Source organism: Phyllobates terribilis, unplaced genomic scaffold (assembly GCF_046119375.1).
Source record: "Phyllobates terribilis strain yellow unplaced genomic scaffold, ASM4611937v1 Scaffold_8__6_contigs__length_399053987, whole genome shotgun sequence".
Lineage (NCBI taxonomy): Eukaryota > Metazoa > Chordata > Amphibia > Anura > Dendrobatidae > Phyllobates > Phyllobates terribilis.
In genome coordinates this window covers 346,117,406-346,143,135 of record NW_027362768.1, presented here as the reverse complement: position 1 = coordinate 346,143,135, position 25,730 = coordinate 346,117,406, and the positions used below count along the sequence as shown (strand labels likewise).

The following is a 25,730-nucleotide window of genomic DNA, read 5'->3' as shown; positions in this document are numbered from 1 at the left end:
CTGCATTAAAGAAGGGGTGCACCGGTCCTGGAGATACTGCAATACCAGGTCAATGCGTGGAGTGGACAGAGCAAGCTCTTTTTCCATCTCCCTGTTCTAAAAATCCATTTAATATATGGTCCCCAGATAGGGGACGTATCAGATATTAAACTGATAAGAACAGATACTACACTTGATCTTAGCCAAAAGGCCGAGAAGCGATAACCAGAATTGGTTTCCGACTACGGTGCCACCCAAGGATTCTGAAAAGTCCATTTGTGGAGATGGCCACCTGGACTCCCGTTAAGAAGACATGCTGTCAACCTCTAGATCCCTCACATGCCTGCACTTTTCGGCTTGCTGCTGCTGCAATCCACGCGTTTTAGATCTGCATAACTCCACCTCTTTTAGCACAGTACCCTCAACCCCCGGCTGTTCCCACCCGCCTCAACACCGTTGGAAGGGAGGAGAACCAATTAAGGCGGGGGGGGGGTGGAACGAGCAGCTGTCTACCCTTAGCAGGAGGGTTGCTGATTAATTACCTCTCCTGCTGCTGCTGCTGCTGCTGGCTGTCCAGCAGCAGACTGAAGGTGGCTGCTGCTGTGCGCAGGTATATAAAGGCTCAGAGCCTATTATGACACGCGCAGCCAGCGTTCCATTGCCACATTCCGTCTACTGCAGGCGGGATACCTGGATGGCTGAATGTCACTGAGAAGCTCACAGAGACCGCCATAAGCAACAGTTTAAAAGAATGCCACAGACTAATCAACCAAACTTTTTGGGTTGGTTTCTCTTTTATAGTCTGCAGGCATTAAATGAAAGAAGTCAGTGTTCCAGCAGAGGGAGACAACGTTTCAGAAAAGGCATTGTAGCAAACCAAAAAAGAAATTTTAAGCGCAGCAGAGTAACCAGCTCACATACCTGTTAGCTCAGGTGAGTTTAAAAGGCTGCTGTTGATAACAAGGGCATTTGCTAAATAGATGGTGTGTGTGCAACAATATACTGAAAGGTCAATTATATTGTGCAGCTTATCTCACCACCTGTAGTTATTTAGGTGAAAGCTCCAAAATGCTTGCCTAATATGTCTGTTTATCCAAAAGGAAGTATAGAGGGAGAGCTAGATAGATAGCATTGCATTACATTACATGGCAATGCAATGCACAGTTGCTGAAGTTGAACCAAAATGAGCTTGTCATCTGGCTTCTGCAACTTTTAACATGAAAAATCCAATGAGGAGAAGAAAAGCAAAGCCAAAGAGTCCATCCCAAAATCCGACAAACAAGCCAAATGAACAAAAAGCATTGAATTCAATTCTTTCTGATTTTAGAAACTGCATTAAAGAAGGGGTGCACCGGTCCTGGAGATACTGCAATACCAGGTCAATGCGTGGAGTGGACAGAGCAAGCTCTTTTTCCATCTCCCTGTTCTAAAAATCCATTTAATATATGGTCCCCAGATAGGGGACGTATCAGATATTAAACTGATAAGAACAGATACTACACTTGATCTTAGCCAAAAGGCCGAGAAGCGATAACCAGAATTGGTTTCCGACTACGGTGCCACCCAAGGATTCTGAAAAGTCCATTTGTGGAGATGGCCACCTGGACTCCCGTTAAGAAGACATGCTGTCAACCTCTAGATCCCTCACATGCCTGCACTTTTCGGCTTGCTGCTGCTGCAATCCACGCGTTTTAGATCTGCATAACTCCACCTCTTTTAGCACAGTACCCTCAACCCCCGGCTGTTCCCACCCGCCTCAACACCGTTGGAAGGGAGGAGAACCAATTAAGGCGGGGGGGGGGGTGGAACGAGCAGCTGTCTACCCTTAGCAGGAGGGTTGCTGATTAATTACCTCTCCTGCTGCTGCTGCTGCTGGCTGTCCAGCAGCAGACTGAAGGTGGCTGCTGCTGTGCGCAGGTATATAAAGGCTCAGAGCCTATTATGACACGCGCAGCCAGCGTTCCATTGCCACATTCCGTCTACTGCAGGCGGGATACCTGGATGGCTGAATGTCAGTGAGAAGCTCACAGAGACCGCCATAAGCAACAGTTTAAAAGAATGCCACAGACTAATCAACCAAACTTTTTGGGTTGGTTTCTCTTTTATAGTCTGCAGGCATTAAATGAAAGAAGTCAGTGTTCCAGCAGAGGGAGACAACGTTTCAGAAAAGGCATTGTAGCAAACCAAAAAAGAAATTTTAAGCGCAGCAGAGTAACCAGCTCACATACCTGTTAGCTCAGGTGAGTTTAAAAGGCTGCTGTTGATAACAAGGGCATTTGCTAAATAGATGGTGTGTGTGCAACAATATACTGAAAGGTCAATTATATTGTGCAGCTTATCTCACCACCTGTAGTTATTTAGGTGAAAGCTCCAAAATGCTTGCCTAATATGTCTGTTTATCCAAAAGGAAGTATAGAGGGAGAGCTAGATAGATAGCATTGCATTACATTACATGGCAATGCAATGCACAGTTGCTGAAGTTGAACCAAAATGAGCTTGTCATCTGGCTTCTGCAACTTTTAACATGAAAAATCCAATGAGGAGAAGAAAAGCAAAGCCAAAGAGTCCATCCCAAAATCCGACAAACAAGCCAAATGAACAAAAAGCATTGAATTCAATTCTTTCTGATTTTAGAAACTGCATTAAAGAAGGGGTGCACCGGTCCTGGAGATACTGCAATACCAGGTCAATGCGTGGAGTGGACAGAGCAAGCTCTTTTTCCATCTCCCTGTTCTAAAAATCCATTTAATATATGGTCCCCAGATAGGGGACGTATCAGATATTAAACTGATAAGAACAGATACTACACTTGATCTTAGCCAAAAGGCCGAGAAGCGATAACCAGAATTGGTTTCCGACTACGGTGCCACCCAAGGATTCTGAAAAGTCCATTTGTGGAGATGGCCACATGGACTCCCGTTAAGAAGACATGCTGTCAACCTCTAGATCCCTCACATGCCTGCACTTTTCGTCTTGCTGCTGCTGCAATCCACGCGTTTTAGATCTGCATAACTCCACCTCTTTTAGCACAGTACCCTCAACCCCCGGCTGTTCCCACCCGCCTCAACACCGTTGGAAGGGAGGAGAACCAATTAAGGCGGGGGGGGGTGGAACGAGCAGCTGTCTACCCTTAGCAGGAGGGTTGCTGATTAATTACCTCTCCTGCTGCTGCTGCTGCTGCTGGCTGTCCAGCAGCAGACTGAAGGTGGCTGCTGCTGTGCGCAGGTATATAAAGGCTCAGAGCCTATTATGACACGCGCAGCCAGCGTTCCATTGCCACATTCCGTCTACTGCAGGCGGGATACCTGGATGGCTGAATGTCACTGAGAAGCTCACAGAGACCGCCATAAGCAACAGTTTAAAAGAATGCCACAGACTAATCAACCAAACTTTTTGGGTTGGTTTCTCTTTTATAGTCTGCAGGCATTAAATGAAAGAAGTCAGTGTTCCAGCAGAGGGAGACAACGTTTCAGAAAAGGCATTGTAGCAAACCAAAAAAGAAATTTTAAGCGCAGCAGAGTAACCAGCTCACATACCTGTTAGCTCAGGTGAGTTTAAAAGGCTGCTGTTGATAACAAGGGCATTTGCTAAATAGATGGTGTGTGTGCAACAATATACTGAAAGGTCAATTATATTGTGCAGCTTATCTCACCACCTGTAGTTATTTAGGTGAAAGCTCCAAAATGCTTGCCTAATATGTCTGTTTATCCAAAAGGAAGTATAGAGGGAGAGCTAGATAGATAGCATTGCATTACATTACATGGCAATGCAATGCACAGTTGCTGAAGTTGAACCAAAATGAGCTTGTCATCTGGCTTCTGCAACTTTTAACATGAAAAATCCAATGAGGAGAAGAAAAGCAAAGCCAAAGAGTCCATCCCAAAATCCGACAAACAAGCCAAATGAACAAAAAGCATTGAATTCAATTCTTTCTGATTTTAGAAACTGCATTAAAGAAGGGGTGCACCGGTCCTGGAGATACTGCAATACCAGGTCAATGCGTGGAGTGGACAGAGCAAGCTCTTTTTCCATCTCCCTGTTCTAAAAATCCATTTAATATATGGTCCCCAGATAGGGGACGTATCAGATATTAAACTGATAAGAACAGATACTACACTTGATCTTAGCCAAAAGGCCGAGAAGCGATAACCAGAATTGGTTTCCGACTACGGTGCCACCCAAGGATTCTGAAAAGTCCATTTGTGGAGATGGCCACCTGGACTCCCGTTAAGAAGACATGCTGTCAACCTCTAGATCCCTCACATGCCTGCACTTTTCGGCTTGCTGCTGCTGCAATCCACGCGTTTTAGATCTGCATAACTCCACCTCTTTTAGCACAGTACCCTCAACCCCCGGCTGTTCCCACCCGCCTCAACACCGTTGGAAGGGAGGAGAACCAATTAAGGCGGGGGGGGGGGGTGGAACGAGCAGCTGTCTACCCTTAGCAGGAGGGTTGCTGATTAATTACCTCTCCTGCTGCTGCTGCTGCTGCTGGCTGTCCAGCAGCAGACTGAAGGTGGCTGCTGCTGTGCGCAGGTATATAAAGGCTCAGAGCCTATTATGACACGCGCAGCCAGCGTTCCATTGCCACATTCCGTCTACTGCAGGCGGGATACCTGGATGGCTGAATGTCAGTGAGAAGCTCACAGAGACCGCCATAAGCAACAGTTTAAAAGAATGCCACAGACTAATCAACCAAACTTTTTGGGTTGGTTTCTCTTTTATAGTCTGCAGGCATTAAATGAAAGAAGTCAGTGTTCCAGCAGAGGGAGACAACGTTTCAGAAAAGGCATTGTAGCAAACCAAAAAAGAAATTTTAAGCGCAGCAGAGTAACCAGCTCACATACCTGTTAGCTCAGGTGAGTTTAAAAGGCTGCTGTTGATAACAAGGGCATTTGCTAAATAGATGGTGTGTGTGCAACAATATACTGAAAGGTCAATTATATTGTGCAGCTTATCTCACCACCTGTAGTTATTTAGGTGAAAGCTCCAAAATGCTTGCCTAATATGTCTGTTTATCCAAAAGGAAGTATAGAGGGAGAGCTAGATAGATAGCATTGCATTACATTACATGGCAATGCAATGCACAGTTGCTGAAGTTGAACCAAAATGAGCTTGTCATCTGGCTTCTGCAACTTTTAACATGAAAAATCCAATGAGGAGAAGAAAAGCAAAGCCAAAGAGTCCATCCCAAAATCCGACAAACAAGCCAAATGAACAAAAAGCATTGAATTCAATTCTTTCTGATTTTAGAAACTGCATTAAAGAAGGGGTGCACCGGTCCTGGAGATACTGCAATACCAGGTCAATGCGTGGAGTGGACAGAGCAAGCTCTTTTTCCATCTCCCTGTTCTAAAAATCCATTTAATATATGGTCCCCAGATAGGGGACGTATCAGATATTAAACTGATAAGAACAGATACTACACTTGATCTTAGCCAAAAGGCCGAGAAGCGATAACCAGAATTGGTTTCCGACTACGGTGCCACCCAAGGATTCTGAAAAGTCCATTTGTGGAGATGGCCACATGGACTCCCGTTAAGAAGACATGCTGTCAACCTCTAGATCCCTCACATGCCTGCACTTTTCGTCTTGCTGCTGCTGCAATCCACGCGTTTTAGATCTGCATAACTCCACCTCTTTTAGCACAGTACCCTCAACCCCCGGCTGTTCCCACCCGCCTCAACACCGTTGGAAGGGAGGAGAACCAATTAAGGCGGGGGGGGGTGGAACGAGCAGCTGTCTACCCTTAGCAGGAGGGTTGCTGATTAATTACCTCTCCTGCTGCTGCTGCTGCTGCTGGCTGTCCAGCAGCAGACTGAAGGTGGCTGCTGCTGTGCGCAGGTATATAAAGGCTCAGAGCCTATTATGACACGCGCAGCCAGCGTTCCATTGCCACATTCCGTCTACTGCAGGCGGGATACCTGGATGGCTGAATGTCACTGAGAAGCTCACAGAGACCGCCATAAGCAACAGTTTAAAAGAATGCCACAGACTAATCAACCAAACTTTTTGGGTTGGTTTCTCTTTTATAGTCTGCAGGCATTAAATGAAAGAAGTCAGTGTTCCAGCAGAGGGAGACAACGTTTCAGAAAAGGCATTGTAGCAAACCAAAAAAGAAATTTTAAGCGCAGCAGAGTAACCAGCTCACATACCTGTTAGCTCAGGTGAGTTTAAAAGGCTGCTGTTGATAACAAGGGCATTTGCTAAATAGATGGTGTGTGTGCAACAATATACTGAAAGGTCAATTATATTGTGCAGCTTATCTCACCACCTGTAGTTATTTAGGTGAAAGCTCCAAAATGCTTGCCTAATATGTCTGTTTATCCAAAAGGAAGTATAGAGGGAGAGCTAGATAGATAGCATTGCATTACATTACATGGCAATGCAATGCACAGTTGCTGAAGTTGAACCAAAATGAGCTTGTCATCTGGCTTCTGCAACTTTTAACATGAAAAATCCAATGAGGAGAAGAAAAGCAAAGCCAAAGAGTCCATCCCAAAATCCGACAAACAAGCCAAATGAACAAAAAGCATTGAATTCAATTCTTTCTGATTTTAGAAACTGCATTAAAGAAGGGGTGCACCGGTCCTGGAGATACTGCAATACCAGGTCAATGCGTGGAGTGGACAGAGCAAGCTCTTTTTCCATCTCCCTGTTCTAAAAATCCATTTAATATATGGTCCCCAGATAGGGGACGTATCAGATATTAAACTGATAAGAACAGATACTACACTTGATCTTAGCCAAAAGGCCGAGAAGCGATAACCAGAATTGGTTTCCGACTACGGTGCCACCCAAGGATTCTGAAAAGTCCATTTGTGGAGATGGCCACCTGGACTCCCGTTAAGAAGACATGCTGTCAACCTCTAGATCCCTCACATGCCTGCACTTTTCGGCTTGCTGCTGCTGCAATCCACGCGTTTTAGATCTGCATAACTCCACCTCTTTTAGCACAGTACCCTCAACCCCCGGCTGTTCCCACCCGCCTCAACACCGTTGGAAGGGAGGAGAACCAATTAAGGCGGGGGGGGGGGGTGGAACGAGCAGCTGTCTACCCTTAGCAGGAGGGTTGCTGATTAATTACCTCTCCTGCTGCTGCTGCTGCTGCTGGCTGTCCAGCAGCAGACTGAAGGTGGCTGCTGCTGTGCGCAGGTATATAAAGGCTCAGAGCCTATTATGACACGCGCAGCCAGCGTTCCATTGCCACATTCCGTCTACTGCAGGCGGGATACCTGGATGGCTGAATGTCACTGAGAAGCTCACAGAGACCGCCATAAGCAACAGTTTAAAAGAATGCCACAGACTAATCAACCAAACTTTTTGGGTTGGTTTCTCTTTTATAGTCTGCAGGCATTAAATGAAAGAAGTCAGTGTTCCAGCAGAGGGAGACAACGTTTCAGAAAAGGCATTGTAGCAAACCAAAAAAGAAATTTTAAGCGCAGCAGAGTAACCAGCTCACATACCTGTTAGCTCAGGTGAGTTTAAAAGGCTGCTGTTGATAACAAGGGCATTTGCTAAATAGATGGTGTGTGTGCAACAATATACTGAAAGGTCAATTATATTGTGCAGCTTATCTCACCACCTGTAGTTATTTAGGTGAAAGCTCCAAAATGCTTGCCTAATATGTCTGTTTATCCAAAAGGAAGTATAGAGGGAGAGCTAGATAGATAGCATTGCATTACATTACATGGCAATGCAATGCACAGTTGCTGAAGTTGAACCAAAATGAGCTTGTCATCTGGCTTCTGCAACTTTTAACATGAAAAATCCAATGAGGAGAAGAAAAGCAAAGCCAAAGAGTCCATCCCAAAATCCGACAAACAAGCCAAATGAACAAAAAGCATTGAATTCAATTCTTTCTGATTTTAGAAACTGCATTAAAGAAGGGGTGCACCGGTCCTGGAGATACTGCAATACCAGGTCAATGCGTGGAGTGGACAGAGCAAGCTCTTTTTCCATCTCCCTGTTCTAAAAATCCATTTAATATATGGTCCCCAGATAGGGGACGTATCAGATATTAAACTGATAAGAACAGATACTACACTTGATCTTAGCCAAAAGGCCGAGAAGCGATAACCAGAATTGGTTTCCGACTACGGTGCCACCCAAGGATTCTGAAAAGTCCATTTGTGGAGATGGCCACCTGGACTCCCGTTAAGAAGACATGCTGTCAACCTCTAGATCCCTCACATGCCTGCACTTTTCGGCTTGCTGCTGCTGCAATCCACGCGTTTTAGATCTGCATAACTCCACCTCTTTTAGCACAGTACCCTCAACCCCCGGCTGTTCCCACCCGCCTCAACACCGTTGGAAGGGAGGAGAACCAATTAAGGCGGGGGGGAGGGTGGAACGAGCAGCTGTCTACCCTTAGCAGGAGGGTTGCTGATTAATTACCTCTCCTGCTGCTGCTGCTGCTGCTGGCTGTCCAGCAGCAGACTGAAGGTGGCTGCTGCTGTGCGCAGGTATATAAAGGCTCAGAGCCTATTATGACACGCGCAGCCAGCGTTCCATTGCCACATTCCGTCTACTGCAGGCGGGATACCTGGATGGCTGAATGTCACTGAGAAGCTCACAGAGACCGCCATAAGCAACAGTTTAAAAGAATGCCACAGACTAATCAACCAAACTTTTTGGGTTGGTTTCTCTTTTATAGTCTGCAGGCATTAAATGAAAGAAGTCAGTGTTCCAGCAGAGGGAGACAACGTTTCAGAAAAGGCATTGTAGCAAACCAAAAAAGAAATTTTAAGCGCAGCAGAGTAACCAGCTCACATACCTGTTAGCTCAGGTGAGTTTAAAAGGCTGCTGTTGATAACAAGGGCATTTGCTAAATAGATGGTGTGTGTGCAACAATATACTGAAAGGTCAATTATATTGTGCAGCTTATCTCACCACCTGTAGTTATTTAGGTGAAAGCTCCAAAATGCTTGCCTAATATGTCTGTTTATCCAAAAGGAAGTATAGAGGGAGAGCTAGATAGATAGCATTGCATTACATTACATGGCAATGCAATGCACAGTTGCTGAAGTTGAACCAAAATGAGCTTGTCATCTGGCTTCTGCAACTTTTAACATGAAAAATCCAATGAGGAGAAGAAAAGCGAAGCCAAAGAGTCCATCCCAAAATCCGACAAACAAGCCAAATGAACAAAAAGCATTGAATTCAATTCTTTCTGATTTTAGAAACTGCATTAAAGAAGGGGTGTACCGGTCCTGGAGATACTGCAATACCAGGTCAATGCGTGGAGTGGACAGAGCAAGCTCTTTTTCCATCTCCCTGTTCTAAAAATCCATTTAATATATGGTCCCCAGATAGGGGACGTATCAGATATTAAACTGATAAGAACAGATACTACACTTGATCTTAGCCAAAAGGCCGAGAAGCGATAACCAGAATTGGTTTCCGACTATGGTGCCACCCAAGGATTCTGAAAAGTCCATTTGTGGAGATGGCCACCTGGACTCCCGTTAAGAAGACATGCTGTCAACCTCTAGATCCCTCACATGCCTGCACTTTTCGGCTTGCTGCTGCTGCAATCCACGCGTTTTAGATCTGCATAACTCCACCTCTTTTAGCACAGTACCCTCAACCCCCGGCTGTTCCCACCCGCCTCAACACCGTTGGAAGGGAGGAGAACCAATTAAGGCGGGGGGGGGGGTGGAACGAGCAGCTGTCTACCCTTAGCAGGAGGGTTGCTGATTAATTACCTCTCCTGCTGCTGCTGCTGCTGCTGGCTGTCCAGCAGCAGACTGAAGGTGGCTGCTGCTGTGCGCAGGTATATAAAGGCTCAGAGCCTATTATGACACGCGCAGCCAGCGTTCCATTGCCACATTCCGTCTACTGCAGGCGGGATACCTGGATGGCTGAATGTCACTGAGAAGCTCACAGAGACCGCCATAAGCAACAGTTTAAAAGAATGCCACAGACTAATCAACCAAATTTTTGGGTTGGTTTCTCTTTTATAGTCTGCAGGCATTAAATGAAAGAAGTCAGTGTTCCAGCAGAGGGAGACAACGTTTCAGAAAAGGCATTGTAGCAAACCAAAAAAGAAATTTTAAGCGCAGCAGAGTAACCAGCTCACATACCTGTTAGCTCAGGTGAGTTTAAAAGGCTGCTGTTGATAACAAGGGCATTTGCTAAATAGATGGTGTGTGTGCAACAATATACTGAAAGGTCAATTATATTGTGCAGCTTATCTCACCACCTGTAGTTATTTAGGTGAAAGCTCCAAAATGCTTGCCTAATATGTCTGTTTATCCAAAAGGAAGTATAGAGGGAGAGCTAGATAGATAGCATTGCATTACATTACATGGCAATGCAATGCACAGTTGCTGAAGTTGAACCAAAATGAGCTTGTCATCTGGCTTCTGCAACTTTTAACATGAAAAATCCAATGAGGAGAAGAAAAGAAAAGCCAAAGAGTCCATCCCAAAATCCGACAAACAAGCCAAATGAACAAAAAGCATTGAATTCAATTCTTTCTGATTTTAGAAACTGCATTAAAGAAGGGGTGCACCGGTCCTGGAGATACTGCAATACCAGGTCAATGCGTGGAGTGGACAGAGCAAGCTCTTTTTCCATCTCCCTGTTCTAAAAATCCATTTAATATATGGTCCCCAGATAGGGGACGTATCAGATATTAAACTGATAAGAACAGATACTACACTTGATCTTAGCCAAAAGGCCGAGAAGCGATAACCAGAATTGGTTTCCGACTACGGTGCCACCCAAGGATTCTGAAAAGTCCATTTGTGGAGATGGCCACCTGGACTCCCGTTAAGAAGACATGCTGTCAACCTCTAGATCCCTCACATGCCTGCACTTTTCGGCTTGCTGCTGCTGCAATCCACGCGTTTTAGATCTGCATAACTCCACCTCTTTTAGCACAGTACCCTCAACCCCCGGCTGTTCCCACCCGCCTCAACACCGTTGGAAGGGAGGAGAACCAATTAAGGCGGGGGGGGGGGGTGGAATGAGCAGCTGTCTACCCTTAGCAGGAGGGTTGCTGATTAATTACCTCTCCTGCTGCTGCTGCTGCTGGCTGTCCAGCAGCAGACTGAAGGTGGCTGCTGCTGTGCGCAGGTATATAAAGGCTCAGAGCCTATTATGACACGCGCAGCCAGCGTTCCATTGCCACATTCCGTCTACTGCAGGCGGGATACCTGGATGGCTGAATGTCACTGAGAAGCTCACAGAGACCGCCATAAGCAACAGTTTAAAAGAATGCCACAGACTAATCAACCAAACTTTTTGGGTTGGTTTCTCTTTTATAGTCTGCAGGCATTAAATGAAAGAAGTCAGTGTTCCAGCAGAGGGAGACAACGTTTCAGAAAAGGCATTGTAGCAAACCAAAAAAGAAATTTTAAGCGCAGCAGAGTAACCAGCTCACATACCTGTTAGCTCAGGTGAGTTTAAAAGGCTGCTGTTGATAACAAGGGCATTTGCTAAATAGATGGTGTGTGTGCAACAATATACTGAAAGGTCAATTATATTGTGCAGCTTATCTCACCACCTGTAGTTATTTAGGTGAAAGCTCCAAAATGCTTGCCTAATATGTCTGTTTATCCAAAAGGAAGTATAGAGGGAGAGCTAGATAGATAGCATTGCATTACATTACATGGCAATGCAATGCACAGTTGCTGAAGTTGAACCAAAATGAGCTTGTCATCTGGCTTCTGCAACTTTTAACATGAAAAATCCAATGAGGAGAAGAAAAGCAAAGCCAAAGAGTCCATCCCAAAATCCGACAAACAAGCCAAATGAACAAAAAGCATTGAATTCAATTCTTTCTGATTTTAGAAACTGCATTAAAGAAGGGGTGCACCGGTCCTGGAGATACTGCAATACCAGGTCAATGCGTGGAGTGGACAGAGCAAGCTCTTTTTCCATCTCCCTGTTCTAAAAATCCATTTAATATATGGTCCCCAGATAGGGGACGTATCAGATATTAAACTGATAAGAACAGATACTACACTTGATCTTAGCCAAAAGGCCGAGAAGAAATAACCAGAATTGGTTTCCGACTACGGTGCCACCCAAGGATTCTGAAAAGTCCATTTGTGGAGATGGCCACCTGGACTCCCGTTAAGAAGACATGCTGTCAACCTCTAGATCCCTCACATGCCTGCACTTTTCGGCTTGCTGCTGCTGCAATCCACGCGTTTTAGATCTGCATAACTCCACCTCTTTTAGCACAGTACCCTCAACCCCCGGCTGTTCCCACCCGCCTCAACACCGTTGGAAGGGAGGAGAACCAATTAAGGCGGGGGGGGGGTGGAACGAGCAGCTGTCTACCCTTAGCAGGAGGGTTGCTGATTAATTACCTCTCCTGCTGCTGCTGCTGCTGCTGCTGGCTGTCCAGCAGCAGACTGAAGGTGGCTGCTGCTGTGCGCAGGTATATAAAGGCTCAGAGCCTATTATGACACGCGCAGCCAGCGTTCCATTGCCACATTCCGTCTACTGCAGGCGGGATACCTGGATGGCTGAATGTCACTGAGAAGCTCACAGAGACCGCCATAAGCAACAGTTTAAAAGAATGCCACAGACTAATCAACCAAACTTTTTGGGTTGGTTTCTCTTTTATAGTCTGCAGGCATTAAATGAAAGAAGTCAGTGTTCCAGCAGAGGGAGACAACGTTTCAGAAAAGGCATTGTAGCAAACCAAAAAAGAAATTTTAAGCGCAGCAGAGTAACCAGCTCACATACCTGTTAGCTCAGGTGAGTTTAAAAGGCTGCTGTTGATAACAAGGGCATTTGCTAAATAGATGGTGTGTGTGCAACAATATACTGAAAGGTCAATTATATTGTGCAGCTTATCTCACCACCTGTAGTTATTTAGGTGAAAGCTCCAAAATGCTTGCCTAATATGTCTGTTTATCCAAAAGGAAGTATAGAGGGAGAGCTAGATAGATAGCATTGCATTACATTACATGGCAATGCAATGCACAGTTGCTGAAGTTGAACCAAAATGAGCTTGTCATCTGGCTTCTGCAACTTTTAACATGAAAAATCCAATGAGGAGAAGAAAAGCAAAGCCAAAGAGTCCATCCCAAAATCCGACAAACAAGCCAAATGAACAAAAAGCATTGAATTCAATTCTTTCTGATTTTAGAAACTGCATTAAAGAAGGGGTGCACCGGTCCTGGAGATACTGCAATACCAGGTCAATGCGTGGAGTGGACAGAGCAAGCTCTTTTTCCATCTCCCTGTTCTAAAAATCCATTTAATATATGGTCCCCAGATAGGGGACGTATCAGATATTAAACTGATAAGAACAGATGCTACACTTGATCTTAGCCAAAAGGCCGAGAAGCGATAACCAGAATTGGTTTCCGACTACGGTGCCACCCAAGGATTCTGAAAAGTCCATTTGTGGAGATGGCCACCTGGACTCCCGTTAAGAAGACATGCTGTCAACCTCTAGATCCCTCACATGCCTGCACTTTTCGGCTTGCTGCTGCTGCAATCCACGCGTTTTAGATCTGCATAACTCCACCTCTTTTAGCACAGTACCCTCAACCCCCGGCTGTTCCCACCCGCCTCAACACCGTTGGAAGGGAGGAGAACCAATTAAGGCGGGGGGGGGTGGAACGAGCAGCTGTCTACCCTTAGCAGGAGGGTTGCTGATTAATTACCTCTCCTGCTGCTGCTGCTGCTGCTGGCTGTCCAGCAGCAGACTGAAGGTGGCTGCTGCTGTGCGCAGGTATATAAAGGCTCAGAGCCTATTATGACACGCGCAGCCAGCGTTCCATTGCCACATTCCGTCTACTGCAGGCGGGATACCTGGATGGCTGAATGTCACTGAGAAGCTCACAGAGACCGCCATAAGCAACAGTTTAAAAGAATGCCACAGACTAATCAACCAAACTTTTTGGGTTGGTTTCTCTTTTATAGTCTGCAGGCATTAAATGAAAGAAGTCAGTGTTCCAGCAGAGGGAGACAACGTTTCAGAAAAGGCATTGTAGCAAACCAAAAAAGAAATTTTAAGCGCAGCAGAGTAACCAGCTCACATACCTGTTAGCTCAGGTGAGTTTAAAAGGCTGTTGTTGATAACAAGGTCATTTGCTAAATAGATGGTGTGTGTGCAACAATATACTGAAAGGTCAATTATATTGTGCAGCTTATCTCACCACCTGTAGTTATTTAGGTGAAAGCTCCAAAATGCTTGCCTAATATGTCTGTTTATCCAAAAGGAAGTATAGAGGGAGAGCTAGATAGATAGCATTGCATTACATTACATGGCAATGCAATGCACAGTTGCTGAAGTTGAACCAAAATGAGCTTGTCATCTGGCTTCTGCAACTTTTAACATGAAAAATCCAATGAGGAGAAGAAAAGAAAAGCCAAAGAGTCCATCCCAAAATCCGACAAACAAGCCAAATGAACAAAAAGCATTGAATTCAATTCTTTCTGATTTTAGAAACTGCATTAAAGAAGGGGTGCACCGGTCCTGGAGATACTGCAATACCAGGTCAATGCGTGGAGTGGACAGAGCAAGCTCTTTTTCCATCTCCCTGTTCTAAAAATCCATTTAATATATGGTCCCCAGATAGGGGACGTATCAGATATTAAACTGATAAGAACAGATACTACACTTGATCTTAGCCAAAAGGCCGAGAAGCGATAACCAGAATTGGTTTCCGACTACGGTGCCACCCAAGGATTCTGAAAAGTCCATTTGTGGAGATGGCCACCTGGACTCCCGTTAAGAAGACATGCTGTCAACCTCTAGATCCCTCACATGCCTGCACTTTTCGGCTTGCTGCTGCTGCAATCCACGCGTTTTAGATCTGCATAACTCCACCTCTTTTAGCACAGTACCCTCAACCCCCGGCTGTTCCCACCCGCCTCAACACCGTTGGAAGGGAGGAGAACCAATTAAGGCGGGGGGGGGGGGGTGGAATGAGCAGCTGTCTACCCTTAGCAGGAGGGTTGCTGATTAATTACCTCTCCTGCTGCTGCTGCTGCTGCTGGCTGTCCAGCAGCAGACTGAAGGTGGCTGCTGCTGTGCGCAGGTATATAAAGGCTCAGAGCCTATTATGACACGCGCAGCCAGCGTTCCATTGCCACATTCCGTCTACTGCAGGCGGGATACCTGGATGGCTGAATGTCACTGAGAAGCTCACAGAGACCGCCATAAGCAACAGTTTAAAAGAATGCCACAGACTAATCAACCAAACTTTTTGGGTTGGTTTCTCTTTTATAGTCTGCAGGCATTAAATGAAAGAAGTCAGTGTTCCAGCAGAGGGAGACAACGTTTCAGAAAAGGCATTGTAGCAAACCAAAAAAGAAATTTTAAGCGCAGCAGAGTAACCAGCTCACATACCTGTTAGCTCAGGTGAGTTTAAAAGGCTGCTGTTGATAACAAGGGCATTTGCTAAATAGATGGTGTGTGTGCAACAGTATACTGAAAGGTCAATTATATTGTGCAGCTTATCTCACCACCTGTAGTTATTTAGGTGAAAGCTCCAAAATGCTTGCCTAATATGTCTGTTTATCCAAAAGGAAGTATAGAGGGAGAGCTAGATAGATAGCATTGCATTACATTACATGGCAATGCAATGCACAGTTGCTGAAGTTGAACCAAAATGAGCTTGTCATCTGGCTTCTGCAACTTTTAACATGAAAAATCCAATGAGGAGAAGAAAAGCAAAGCCAAAGAGTCCATCCCAAAATCCGACAAACAAGCCAAATGAACAAAAAGCATTGAATTCAATTCTTTCTGATTTTAGAAACTGCATTAAAGAAGGGGTGCACCGGTCCTGGAGATACTGCAATACCAGGTCAATGCGTGGAGTGGACAGAGCAAGCTCTTTTTCCATCTCCCTGTTCTAAAAATCCATTTAATATATGGTCCCCAGATAGGGGACGTATCAGATATTAAACTGATAAGAACAGATACTACACTTGATCTTAGCCAAAAGGCCGAGAAGCGATAACCAGAATTGGTTTCCGACTACGGTGCCACCCAAGGATTCTGAAAAGTCCATTTGTGGAGATGGCCACCTGGACTCCCGTTAAGAAGACATGCTGTCAACCTCTAGATCCCTCACATGCCTGCACTTTTCGGCTTGCTGCTGCTGCAATCCACGCGTTTTAGATCTGCATAACTCCACCTCTTTTAGCACAGTACCCTCAACCCCCGGCTGTTCCCACCCGCCTCAACACCGTTGGAAGGGAGAAGAACCAATTAAGGCGGGGGGGGTGGAACGAGCAGCTGTCTACCCTTAGCAGGAGGGTTGCTGATTAATTACCTCTCCTGCTGTTGCTGCTGCTGCTGGCTGTCCAGCAGCAGACTGAAGGTGGCTGCTGCTGTGCGCAGGTATATAAAGGCTCAGAGCCTATTATGACACGCGCAGCCAGCGTTCCATTGCCACATTCCGTCTACTGCAGGCGGGATACCTGGATGGCTGAATGTCACTGAGAAGCTCACAGAGACCGCCATAAGCAACAGTTTAAAAGAATGCCACAGACTAATCAACCCAACTTTTTGGGTTGGTTTCTCTTTTATAGTCTGCAGGCATTAAATGAAAGAAGTCAGTGTTCCAGCAGAGGGAGACAACGTTTCAGAAAAGGCATTGTAGCAAACCAAAAAAGAAATTTTAAGCGCAGCAGAGTAACCAGCTCACATACCTGTTAGCTCAGGTGAGTTTAAAAGGCTGCTGTTGATAACAAGGGCATTTGCTAAATAGATGGTGTGTGTGCAACAATATACTGAAAGGTCAATTATATTGTGCAGCTTATCTCACCACCTGTAGTTATTTAGGTGAAAGCTCCAAAATGCTTGCCTAATATGTCTGTTTATCCAAAAGGAAGTATAGAGGGAGAGCTAGATAGATAGCATTGCATTACATTACATGGCAATGCAATGCACAGTTGCTGAAGTTGAACCAAAATGAGCTTGTCATCTGGCTTCTGCAACTTTTAACATGAAAAATCCAATGAGGAGAAGAAAAGCAAAGCCAAAGAGTCCATCCCAAAATCCGACAAACAAGCCAAATGAACAAAAAGCATTGAATTCAATTCTTTCTGATTTTAGAAACTGCATTAAAGAAGGGGTGCACCGGTCCTGGAGATACTGCAATACCAGGTCAATGCGTGGAGTGGACAGAGCAAGCTCTTTTTCCATCTCCCTGTTCTAAAAATCCATTTAATATATGGTCCCCAGATAGGGGACGTATCAGATATTAAACTGATAAGAACAGATACTACACTTGATCTTAGCCAAAAGGCTGAGAAGCGATAACCAGAATTGGTTTCCGACTACGGTGCCACCCAAGGATTCTGAAAAGTCCATTTGTGGAGATGGCCACCTGGACTCCCGTTAAGAAGACATGCTGTCAACCTCTAGATCCCTCACATGCCTGCACTTTTCGGCTTGCTGCTGCTGCAATCCACGCGTTTTAGATCTGCATAACTCCACCTCTTTTAGCACAGTACCCTCAACCCCCGGCTGTTCCCACCCGCCTCAACACCGTTGGAAGGGAGGAGAACCAATTAAGGCGGGCTGGTGGAACGAGCAGCTGTCTACCCTTAGCAGGAGATTTGCTGATTAATTACCTCTCCTGCTGCTGCTGCTGCTGCTGGCTGTCCAGCAGCAGACTGAAGGTGGCTGCTGCTGTGCGCAGGTATATAAAGGCTCAGAGCCTATTATGACACGCGCAGCCAGCGTTCCATTGCCACATTCCTTCTACTGCAGGCGGGATACCTGGATGGCTGAATGTCACTGAGAAGCTCACAGAGACCGCCATAAGCAACAGTTTAAAAGAATGCCACAGACTAATCAACCAAACTTTTTGGGTTGGTTTCTCTTTTATAGTCTGCAGGCATTAAATGAAAGAAGTCAGTGTTCCAGCAGAGGGAGACAACGTTTCAGAAAAGGCATTGTAGCAAACCAAAAAAGAAATTTTAAGCGCAGCAGAGTAACCAGCTCACATACCTGTTAGCTCAGGTGAGTTTAAAAGGCTGCTGTTGATAACAAGGGCATTTGCTAAATAGATGGTGTGTGTGCAACAATATACTGAAAGGTCAATTATATTGTGCAGCTTATCTCACCACCTGTAGTTATTTAGGTGAAAGCTCCAAAATGCTTGCCTAATATGTCTGTTTATCCAAAAGGAAGTATAGAGGGAGAGCTAGATAGATAGCATTGCATTACATTACATGGCAATGCAATGCACAGTTGCTGAAGTTGAACCAAAATGAGCTTGTCATCTGGCTTCTGCAACTTTTAACATGAAAAATCCAATGAGGAGAAGAAAAGCAAAGCCAAAGAGTCCATCCCAAAATCCGACAAACAAGCCAAATGAACAAAAAGCATTGAATTCAATTCTTTCTGATTTTAGAAACTGCATTAAAGAAGGGGTGCACCGGTCCTGGAGATACTGCAATACCAGGTCAATGCGTGGAGTGGACAGAGCAAGCTCTTTTTCCATCTCCCTGTTCTAAAAATCCATTTAATATATGGTCCCCAGATAGGGGACGTATCAGATATTAAACTGATAAGAACAGATACTACACTTGATCTTAGCCAAAAGGCCGAGAAGCGATAACCAGAATTGGTTTCCGACTACGGTGCCACCCAAGGATTCTGAAAAGTCCATTTGTGGAGATGGCCACCTGGACTCCCGTTAAGAAGACATGCTGTCAACCTCTAGATCCCTCACATGCCTGCACTTTTCGGCTTGCTGCTGCTGCAATCCACGCGTTTTAGATCTGCATAACTCCACCTCTTTTAGCACAGTACCCTCAACCCCCGGCTGTTCCCACCCACCTCAACACCGTTGGAAGGGAGGAGAACCAATTAAGGCGGGGGGGGGGGTGGAACGAGCAGCTGTCTACCCTTAGCAGGAGGGTTGCTGATTAATTACCTCTCCTGCTGCTGCTGCTGCTGCTGGCTGTCCAGCAGCAGACTGAAGGTGGCTGCTGCTGTGCGCAGGTATATAAAGGCTCAGAGCCTATTATGATACGCGCAGCCAGCGTTCCATTGCCACATTCCGTCTACTTCAGGCGGGATACCTGGATGGCTGAATGTCACTGAGAAGCTCACAGAGACCGCCATAAGCAACAGTTTAAAAGAATGCCACAGACTAATCAACCAAACTTTTTGGGTTGGTTTCTCTTTTATAGTCTGCAGGCATTAAATGAAAGAAGTCAGTGTTCCAGCAGAGGGAGACAACGTTTCAGAAAAGGCATTGTAGCAAACCAAAAAAGAAATTTTAAGCGCAGCAGAGTAACCAGCTCACATACCTGTTAGCTCAGGTGAGTTTAAAAGGCTGCTGTTGATAACAAGGGCATTTGCTAAATAGATGGTGTGTGTGCAACAATATACTGAAAGGTCAATTATATTGTGCAGCTTATCTCACCACCTGTAGTTATTTAGGTGAAAGCTCCAAAATGCTTGCCTAATATGTCTGTTTATCCAAAAGGAAGTATAGAGGGAGAGCTAGATAGATAGCATTGCATTACATTACATGGCAATGCAATGCACAGTTGCTGAAGTTGAACCAAAATGAGCTTGTCATCTGGCTTCTGCAACTTTTAACATGAAAAATCCAATGAGGAGAAGAAAAGCAAAGCCAAAGTGTCCATCCCAAAATCCGACAAACAAGCCAAATGAACAAAAAGCATTGAATTCAATTCTTTCTGATTTTAGAAACTGCATTAAAGAAGGGGTGCACCGGTCCTGGAGATACTGCAATACCAGGTCAATGCGTGGAGTGGACAGAGCAAGCTCTTTTTCCATCTCCCTGTTCTAAAAATCCATTTAATATATGGTCCCCAGATAGGGGACGTATCAGATATTAAACTGATAAGAACAGATACTACACTTGATCTTAGCCAAAAGGCCGAGAAGCGATAACCAGAATTGGTTTCCGACTACGGTGCCACCCAAGGATTCTGAAAAGTCCATTTGTGGAGATGGCCACCTGGACTCCCGTTAAGAAGACATGCTGTCAACCTCTAGATCCCTCACATGCCTGCACTTTTCGGCTTGCTGCTGCTGCAATCCACGCGTTTTAGATCTGCATAACTCCACCTCTTTTAGCACAGTACCCTCAACCCCCGGCTGTTCCCACCCGCCTCAACACCGTTGGAAGGGAGGAGAACCAATTAAGGCGGGGGGGGGTGGGGGGGTGGAACGAGCAGCTGTCTACCCTTAGCAGGAGGGTTGCTGATTAATTACCTCTCCTGCTGCTGCTGCTGCTGCTGGCTGTCCAGCAGCAGACTGAAGGTGGCTGCTGCTGTGCGCAGGTATATAAAGGCTCAGAGCCTATTATGACACGCGCAGCCAGCGTTCCATTGCCACATTCCGTCTACTGCAGGCGGGATACCTGGATGGCTGAATGTCACTGAGAAGCTCACAGAGACCGCCATAAGCAACAGTTTAAAAGAATGCCACAGACTAATCAACCCAACTTTTTGGGTTGGTTTCTCTTTTATAGTCTGCAGGCATTAAATGAAAGAAGTCAGTGTTCCAGCAGAGGGAGACAACGTTTCAGAAAAGGCATTGTAGCAAACCAAAAAAGAAATTTTAAGCGCAGCAGAGTAACCAGCTCACATACCTGTTAGCTCAGGTGAGTTTAAAAGGCTGCTGTTGATAACAAGGGCATTTGCTAAATAGATGGTGTGTGTGCAACAATATACTGAAAGGTCAATTATATTGTGCAGCTTATCTCACCACCTGTAGTTATTTAGGTGAAAGCTCCAAAATGCTTGCCTAATATGTCTGTTTATCCAAAAGGAAGTATAGAGGGAGAGCTAGATAGATAGCATTGCATTACATTACATGGCAATGCAATGCACAGTTGCTGAAGTTGAACCAAAATGAGCTTGTCATCTGGCTTCTGCAACTTTTAACATGAAAAATCCAATGAGGAGAAGAAAAGCAAAGCCAAAGAGTCCATCCCAAAATCCGACAAACAAGCCAAATGAACAAAAAGCATTGAATTCAATTCTTTCTGATTTTAGAAACTGCATTAAAGAAGGGGTGCACCGGTCCTGGAGATACTGCAATACCAGGTCAATGCGTGGAGTGGACAGAGCAAGCTCTTTTTCCATCTCCCTGTTCTAAAAATCCATTTAATATATGGTCCCCAGATAGGGGACGTATCAGATATTAAACTGATAAGAACAGATACTACACTTGATCTTAGCCAAAAGGCCGAGAAGCGATAACCAGAATTGGTTTCCGACTACGGTGCCACCCAAGGATTCTGAAAAGTCCATTTGTGGAGATGGCCACCTGGACTCCCGTTAAGAAGACATGCTGTCAACCTCTAGATCCCTCACATGCCTGCACTTTTCGGCTTGCTGCTGCTGCAATCCACGCGTTTTAGATCTGCATAACTCCACCTCTTTTAGCACAGTACCCTCAACCCCCGGCTGTTCCCACCCGCCTCAACACCGTTGGAAGGGAGGAGAACCAATTAAGGCGGGGGGGGTGGGGGGGTGCTACGAGCAGCTGTCTACCCTTAGCAGGAGGGTTGCTGATTAATTACCTCTCCTGCTGCTGCTGCTGCTGGCTGTCCAGCAGCAGACTGAAGGTGGCTGCTGCTGTGCGCAGGTATATAAAGGCTCAGAGCCTATTATGACACGCGCAGCCAGCGTTCCATTGCCACATTCCGTCTACTGCAGGCGGGATACCTGGATGGCTGAATGTCACTGAGAAGCTCACAGAGACCGCCATAAGCAACAGTTTAAAAGAATGCCACAGACTAATCAACCAAACTTTTTGGGTTGGTTTCTCTTTTATAGTCTGCAGGCATTAAATGAAAGAAGTCAGTGTTCCAGCAGAGGGAGACAACGTTTCAGAAAAGGCATTGTAGCAAACCAAAAAAGAAATTTTAAGCGCAGCAGAGTAACCAGCTCACATACCTGTTAGCTCAGGTGAGTTTAAAAGGCTGCTGTTGATAACAAGGGCATTTGCTAAATAGATGGTGTGTGTGCAACAATATACTGAAAGGTCAATTATATTGTGCAGCTTATCTCACCACCTGTAGTTATTTAGGTGAAAGCTCCAAAATGCTTGCCTAATATGTCTGTTTATCCAAAAGGAAGTATAGAGGGAGAGCTAGATAGATAGCATTGCATTACATTACATGGCAATGCAATGCACAGTTGCTGAAGTTGAACCAAAATGAGCTTGTCATCTGGCTTCTGCAACTTTTAACATGAAAAATCCAATGAGGAGAAGAAAAGCAAAGCCAAAGTGTCCATCCCAAAATCCGACAAACAAGCCAAATGAACAAAAAGCATTGAATTCAATTCTTTCTGATTTTAGAAACTGCATTAAAGAAGGGGTGCACCGGTCCTGGAGATACTGCAATACCAGGTCAATGCGTGGAGTGGACAGAGCAAGCTCTTTTTCCATCTCCCTGTTCTAAAAATCCATTTAATATATGGTCCCCAGATAGGGGACGTATCAGATATTAAACTGATAAGAACAGATACTACACTTGATCTTAGCCAAAAGGCCGAGAAGCGATAACCAGAATTGGTTTCCGACTACGGTGCCACCCAAGGATTCTGAAAAGTCCATTTGTGGAGATGGCCACCTGGACTCCCGTTAAGAAGACATGTTGTCAACCTCTAGATCCCTCACATGCCTGCACTTTTCGGCTTGCTGCTGCTGCAATCCACGCGTTTTAGATCTGCATAACTCCACCTCTTTTAGCACAGTACCCTCAACCCCCGGCTGTTCCCACCCGCCTCAACACCGTTGGAAGGGAGGAGAACCAATTAAGGCGGGGGGGGGGTGGGGGGGTGGAACGAGCAGCTGTCTACCCTTAGCAGGAGGGTTGCTGATTAATTACCTCTCCTGCTGCTGCTGCTGCTGCTGGCTGTCCAGCAGCAGACTGAAGGTGGCTGCTGCTGTGCGCAGGTATATAAAGGCTCAGAGCCTATTATGACACGCGCAGCCAGCGTTCCATTGCCACATTCCGTCTACTGCAGGCGGGATACCTGGATGGCTGAATGTCACTGAGAAGCTCACAGAGACCGCCATAAGCAACAGTTTAAAAGAATGCCACAGACTAATCAACCCAACTTTTTGGGTTGGTTTCTCTTTTATAGTCTGCAGGCATTAAATGAAAGAAGTCAGTGTTCCAGCAGAGGGAGACAACGTTTCAGAAAAGGCATTGTAGCAAACCAAAAAAGAAATTTTAAGCGCAGCAGAGTAACCAGCTCACATACCTGTTAGCTCAGGTGAGTTTAAAAGGCTGCTGTTGATAACAAGGGCATTTGCTAAATAGATGGTGTGTGTGCAACAATATACTGAAAGGTCAATTATATTGTGCAGCTTATCTCACCACCTGTAGTTATTTAGGTGAAAGCTCCAAAATGCTTGCCTAATATGTCTGTTTATCCAAAAGGAAGTATAGAGGGAGAGCTAGATAGATAGCATTGCATTACATTACATGGCAATGCAATGCACAGTTGCTGAAGTTGAACCAAAATGAGCTTGTCATCTGGCTTCTGCAACTTTTAACATGAAAAATCCAATGAGGAGAAGAAAAGCAAAGCCAAAGAGTCCATCCCAAAATCCGACAAACAAGCCAAATGAACAAAAAGCATTGAATTCAATTCTTTCTGATTTTAGAAACTGCATTAAAGAAGGGGTGCACCGGTCCTGGAGATACTGCAATACCAGGTCAATGCGTGGAGTGGACAGAGCAAGCTCTTTTTCCATCTCCCTGTTCTAAAAATCCATTTAATATATGGTCCCCAGATAGGGGACGTATCAGATATTAAACTGATAAGAACAGATACTACACTTGATCTTAGCCAAAAGGCCGAGAAGCGATAACCAGAATTGGTTTCCGACTACGGTGCCACCCAAGGATTCTGAAAAGTCCATTTGTGGAGATGGCCACCTGGACTCCCGTTAAGAAGACATGCTGTCAACCTCTAGATCCCTCACATGCCTGCACTTTTCGGCTTGCTGCTGCTGCAATCCACGCGTTTTAGATCTGCATAACTCCACCTCTTTTAGCACAGTACCCTCAACCCCCGGCTGTTCCCACCCGCCTCAACACCGTTGGAAGGGAGGAGAACCAATTAAGGCGGGGGGGGGTGGGGGGGGTGGAACGAGCAGCTGTCTACCCTTAGCAGGAGGGTTGCTGATTAATTACCTCTCCTGCTGCTGCTGCTGCTGGCTGTCCAGCAGCAGACTGAAGGTGGCTGCTGCTGTGCGCAGGTATATAAAGGCTCAGAGCCTATTATGACACGCGCAGCCAGCGTTCCATTGCCACATTCCGTCTACTGCAGGCGGGATACCTGGATGGCTGAATGTCACTGAGAAGCTCACAGAGACCGCCATAAGCAACAGTTTAAAAGAATGCCACAGACTAATCAACCAAACTTTTTGGGTTGGTTTCTCTTTTATAGTCTGCAGGCATTAAATGAAAGAAGTCAGTGTTCCAGCAGAGGGAGACAACGTTTCAGAAAAGGCATTGTAGCAAACCAAAAAAGAAATTTTAAGCGCAGCAGAGTAACCAGCTCACATACCTGTTAGCTCAGGTGAGTTTAAAAGGCTGCTGTTGATAACAAGGGCATTTGCTAAATAGATGGTGTGTGTGCAACAATATACTGAAAGGTCAATTATATTGTGCAGCTTATCTCACCACCTGTAGTTATTTAGGTGAAAGCTCCAAAATGCTTGCCTAATATGTCTGTTTATCCAAAAGGAAGTATAGAGGGAGAGCTAGATAGATAGCATTGCATTACATTACATAGCAATGCAATGCACAGTTGCTGAAGTTGAACCAAAATGAGCTTGTCATCTGGCTTCTGCAACTTTTAACATGAAAAATCCAATGAGGAGAAGAAAAGCAAAGCCAAAGAGTCCATCCCAAAATCCGACAAACAAGCCAAATGAACAAAAAGCATTGAATTCAATTCTTTCTGATTTTAGAAACTGCATTAAAGAAGGGGTGCACCGGTCCTGGAGATACTGCAATACCAGGTCAATGCGTGGAGTGGACAGAGCAAGCTCTTTTTTCCATCTCCCTGTTCTAAAAATCCATTTAATATATGGTCCCCAGATAGGGGACGTATCAGATATTAAACTGATAAGAACAGATACTACACTTGATCTTAGCCAAAAGGCCGAGAAGCGATAACCAGAATTGGTTTCCGACTACGGTGCCACCCAAGGATTCTGAAAAGTCCATTTGTGGAGATGGCCACCTGGACTCCCGTTAAGAAGACATGCTGTCAACCTCTAGATCCCTCACATGCCTGCACTTTTCGGCTTGCTGCTGCTGCAATCCACGCGATTTAGATCTGCATAACTCCACCTCTTTTAGCACAGTACCCTCAACCCCCGGCTGTTCCCACCCGCCTCAACACCGTTGGAAGGGAGGAGAACCAATTAAGGCGGGGGGGGGGGGTGGAACGAGCAGCTGTCTACCCTTAGCAGGAGGGTTGCTGATTAATTACCTCTCCTGCTGCTGCTGCTGCTGCTGGCTGTCCAGCAGCAGACTGAAGGTGGCTGCTGCTGTGCGCAGGTATATAAAGGCTCAGAGCCTATTATGACACGCGCAGCCAGCGTTCCATTGCCACATTCCGTCTACTGCAGGCGGGATACCTGGATGGCTGAATGTCACTGAGAAGCTCACAGAGACCGCCATAAGCAACAGTTTAAAAGAATGCCACAGACTAATCAACCAAACTTTTTGGGTTGGTTTCTCTTTTATAGTCTGCAGGCATTAAATGAAAGAAGTCAGTGTTCCAGCAGAGGGAGACAACGT

At 45.5% G+C, this 25,730-nt stretch overlaps 20 non-coding genes across 20 annotated transcripts; all 20 read right to left on the bottom strand.

Annotated features, from left to right (window-relative positions):
- Window positions 1-11: 11 nt before the first annotated feature.
- Window positions 12-202, bottom strand: LOC141157833 (U2 spliceosomal RNA). Its single transcript, XR_012247872.1, has one exon. It is a non-coding gene; the product is annotated as a U2 spliceosomal RNA (small nuclear RNA).
- Window positions 203-1,320: 1,118 nt separating this feature from the next.
- On the bottom strand, window positions 1,321-1,511 carry LOC141157832 (U2 spliceosomal RNA). Its single transcript, XR_012247871.1, has one exon. It is a non-coding gene; the product is annotated as a U2 spliceosomal RNA (small nuclear RNA).
- Window positions 1,512-2,627: 1,116 nt separating this feature from the next.
- Window positions 2,628-2,818, bottom strand: LOC141157831 (U2 spliceosomal RNA). Its single transcript, XR_012247870.1, has one exon. It is a non-coding gene; the product is annotated as a U2 spliceosomal RNA (small nuclear RNA).
- A 1,117-nt stretch (window positions 2,819-3,935) lies between these two features.
- LOC141157830 (U2 spliceosomal RNA) lies at window positions 3,936-4,126 on the bottom strand. Its single transcript, XR_012247869.1, has one exon. It is a non-coding gene; the product is annotated as a U2 spliceosomal RNA (small nuclear RNA).
- A 1,120-nt stretch (window positions 4,127-5,246) lies between these two features.
- Window positions 5,247-5,437, bottom strand: LOC141157829 (U2 spliceosomal RNA). The gene has a single exon (XR_012247868.1). It is a non-coding gene; the product is annotated as a U2 spliceosomal RNA (small nuclear RNA).
- Window positions 5,438-6,554: 1,117 nt separating this feature from the next.
- Window positions 6,555-6,745, bottom strand: LOC141157828 (U2 spliceosomal RNA). Its single transcript, XR_012247867.1, has one exon. It is a non-coding gene; the product is annotated as a U2 spliceosomal RNA (small nuclear RNA).
- A 1,120-nt stretch (window positions 6,746-7,865) lies between these two features.
- LOC141157827 (U2 spliceosomal RNA) lies at window positions 7,866-8,056 on the bottom strand. Its single transcript, XR_012247866.1, has one exon. It is a non-coding gene; the product is annotated as a U2 spliceosomal RNA (small nuclear RNA).
- Window positions 8,057-9,175: 1,119 nt separating this feature from the next.
- On the bottom strand, window positions 9,176-9,366 carry LOC141159833 (U2 spliceosomal RNA). The gene has a single exon (XR_012249828.1). It is a non-coding gene; the product is annotated as a U2 spliceosomal RNA (small nuclear RNA).
- A 1,118-nt stretch (window positions 9,367-10,484) lies between these two features.
- Window positions 10,485-10,675, bottom strand: LOC141157826 (U2 spliceosomal RNA). Its single transcript, XR_012247865.1, has one exon. It is a non-coding gene; the product is annotated as a U2 spliceosomal RNA (small nuclear RNA).
- A 1,117-nt stretch (window positions 10,676-11,792) lies between these two features.
- LOC141159497 (U2 spliceosomal RNA) lies at window positions 11,793-11,983 on the bottom strand. Its single transcript, XR_012249503.1, has one exon. It is a non-coding gene; the product is annotated as a U2 spliceosomal RNA (small nuclear RNA).
- A 1,121-nt stretch (window positions 11,984-13,104) lies between these two features.
- Window positions 13,105-13,295, bottom strand: LOC141159764 (U2 spliceosomal RNA). The gene has a single exon (XR_012249763.1). It is a non-coding gene; the product is annotated as a U2 spliceosomal RNA (small nuclear RNA).
- A 1,117-nt stretch (window positions 13,296-14,412) lies between these two features.
- On the bottom strand, window positions 14,413-14,603 carry LOC141157824 (U2 spliceosomal RNA). Its single transcript, XR_012247863.1, has one exon. It is a non-coding gene; the product is annotated as a U2 spliceosomal RNA (small nuclear RNA).
- A 1,121-nt stretch (window positions 14,604-15,724) lies between these two features.
- On the bottom strand, window positions 15,725-15,915 carry LOC141157823 (U2 spliceosomal RNA). The gene has a single exon (XR_012247862.1). It is a non-coding gene; the product is annotated as a U2 spliceosomal RNA (small nuclear RNA).
- Window positions 15,916-17,031: 1,116 nt separating this feature from the next.
- Window positions 17,032-17,222, bottom strand: LOC141159535 (U2 spliceosomal RNA). Its single transcript, XR_012249540.1, has one exon. It is a non-coding gene; the product is annotated as a U2 spliceosomal RNA (small nuclear RNA).
- A 1,115-nt stretch (window positions 17,223-18,337) lies between these two features.
- LOC141157822 (U2 spliceosomal RNA) lies at window positions 18,338-18,528 on the bottom strand. Its single transcript, XR_012247861.1, has one exon. It is a non-coding gene; the product is annotated as a U2 spliceosomal RNA (small nuclear RNA).
- Window positions 18,529-19,647: 1,119 nt separating this feature from the next.
- LOC141157821 (U2 spliceosomal RNA) lies at window positions 19,648-19,838 on the bottom strand. Its single transcript, XR_012247860.1, has one exon. It is a non-coding gene; the product is annotated as a U2 spliceosomal RNA (small nuclear RNA).
- A 1,125-nt stretch (window positions 19,839-20,963) lies between these two features.
- On the bottom strand, window positions 20,964-21,154 carry LOC141157820 (U2 spliceosomal RNA). The gene has a single exon (XR_012247859.1). It is a non-coding gene; the product is annotated as a U2 spliceosomal RNA (small nuclear RNA).
- Window positions 21,155-22,275: 1,121 nt separating this feature from the next.
- On the bottom strand, window positions 22,276-22,466 carry LOC141157819 (U2 spliceosomal RNA). Its single transcript, XR_012247858.1, has one exon. It is a non-coding gene; the product is annotated as a U2 spliceosomal RNA (small nuclear RNA).
- A 1,126-nt stretch (window positions 22,467-23,592) lies between these two features.
- LOC141157818 (U2 spliceosomal RNA) lies at window positions 23,593-23,783 on the bottom strand. The gene has a single exon (XR_012247857.1). It is a non-coding gene; the product is annotated as a U2 spliceosomal RNA (small nuclear RNA).
- Window positions 23,784-24,906: 1,123 nt separating this feature from the next.
- On the bottom strand, window positions 24,907-25,098 carry LOC141159528 (U2 spliceosomal RNA). The gene has a single exon (XR_012249533.1). It is a non-coding gene; the product is annotated as a U2 spliceosomal RNA (small nuclear RNA).
- Window positions 25,099-25,730: the final 632 nt, after the last annotated feature.